The following is a 1,718-nucleotide window of genomic DNA, read 5'->3' as shown; positions in this document are numbered from 1 at the left end:
CAGTTGCTCGCCCCTTACACAATGTATTCATCCAGCTGTCTCCTGGACATTTTGTCCAGAAGAATCCTGTGAGAACCAGTATCAAAAATTTCAAAGAAATACAAAAAAGATTGCATCAGTTGGCTACCATTCATCAGCTAGGTGGCTTACCTTGTTGTGAAAGGAAATTAGGTTTGACAAGCAGGACTTTCCTCTCATGAACTCACACTGGTTGTGAAAAATGACTGCTTTGTTAATCATGTGTTTCTGAATACCTCTTAGAATTATCTTCCTGCTAATTTGACCAGGGATTTTACTACAAGCCTAGACTGACACGCGTGTGCTCACACATGTCTTCATGGAACAAAAAAAACCTGTACATTCAAATAAGGTCAGGAAACATCATTAGATGAGAACTCTATTGTGAAGACTCAGTATGTCCCCTCAGAGCAGAGTCCTTGGGCACGTGGGAGAGAAGTACAAGAACAATGCCCATTTTCTGACAACTTTGACACGGCAAAGACCACAGGAATGACAGAGGTAAACATCACCTGCCCAGAGGGGAGGCCAATAACAATCTGAGACTTCTGCCTGTGCTGACATCTTTCAGCCTCGGAAATCACTGATGCTCTCATTCCAGCACTTACAGAAATAAAGCTTCATATAGAAAAGCACGCGGAATTAGCCAGGAAATGAAAAGGCAGCAGTGCAGGAAACCCCATTATTAGCTGGGGTAGTTTGCATTTGAAATGAGCTGGTCAGAAAATTACTGCTTCCACTAAGGTGCCTCTGGGCCTGAGGCAGGCCAGGACTGCTATAAAAGGCAGCCCAAGTCTCTGCTCTCTCAACCACTTCTCTCACCTCCTACTCCTCAGGAACCAGGTGAGTGGGAAGCCTCTTCTCCTCCTCCTGCTGCTGCTTCAAGAGCAGCTCTTGCCAGGCTGGGGGTCTCAGCTGAGAGGGGCTGTCATAGCCCAGGGCTGGCAGCTGCTTCTGCTGGGAGAGGGCAGGGGAGAGAAGGTCTTGTGCAGACAGAGAGAGGCTGGGACTTGGCTGAGGTGGCTCCTGGGCTTTGAGCTGGGCACTGCAGTGTGGGCCAGGAGGTGCCTGGGCTGCAGGGCGTTTGGGTGCAGTGCTGCTTCTCATGTGTCCTCACTTTGTGCTTCTCCCTGCCCTCTGTGCCAGGTGCACCTGTGACCCCGAGCCATGTCCTGCTGCCAGCCCTGCAACCCTTGCAGCCAGCCCTGTGGCCCCACCCCACTGGCCAACAGCTGCAATGAGTGCTGTGTCAGGCAGTGCCAGAGCTCCCACGTTGTCATTGAGCCGCCTGCTGTGGTGGTGACCCTGCCCGGCCCCATCCTCAGCTCCTTCCCACAGAACACCGCCGTGGGATCTTCTACCTCTGCTGCTGTTGGCAACATCCTCAGCTGTGGTGGAGTTCCCATCAGTTCTGGGGGCTTTGACCTCTCCTGCATCACCAACTGCTATGGTGGCAGCAGATGTCGTCCCTGCTAAATCTGTTGGCAAAGTCTTTAGGCAAGAACTTCCAAGAGCTCAGAACATAGATCTGGGCAGGAGATAAAGATTTGGAACATTGTGTTTACAGCATCAAGTCATTGTTCCCTTCTTCCACCTTTTGTCCCTCTTCTCTTTGCTGTCCATGTCTCCTCAGGCCAGTCTAATGGGGACATGTGACCTTTGCTCCCTCTTTTGGGCAAGCAGATGCACACTCTGCAGGA

General features: G+C 51.0%; 1 pseudogene; it reads left to right on the top strand.

The window, feature by feature from the left end:
* The first annotated feature begins 728 nt into the window (after positions 1-728).
* On the top strand, positions 729-1,494 carry LOC128800304 (feather keratin Cos2-2-like; annotated as a pseudogene).
* Positions 1,495-1,718: the final 224 nt, after the last annotated feature.

The sequence above is a fragment of the Vidua chalybeata genome, chromosome 26 (assembly GCF_026979565.1).
Source record: "Vidua chalybeata isolate OUT-0048 chromosome 26, bVidCha1 merged haplotype, whole genome shotgun sequence".
Lineage (NCBI taxonomy): Eukaryota > Metazoa > Chordata > Aves > Passeriformes > Viduidae > Vidua > Vidua chalybeata.
Note: the sequence above shows the minus strand (reverse complement) of the source record. Positions and strands in the feature narration are given on the sequence as shown.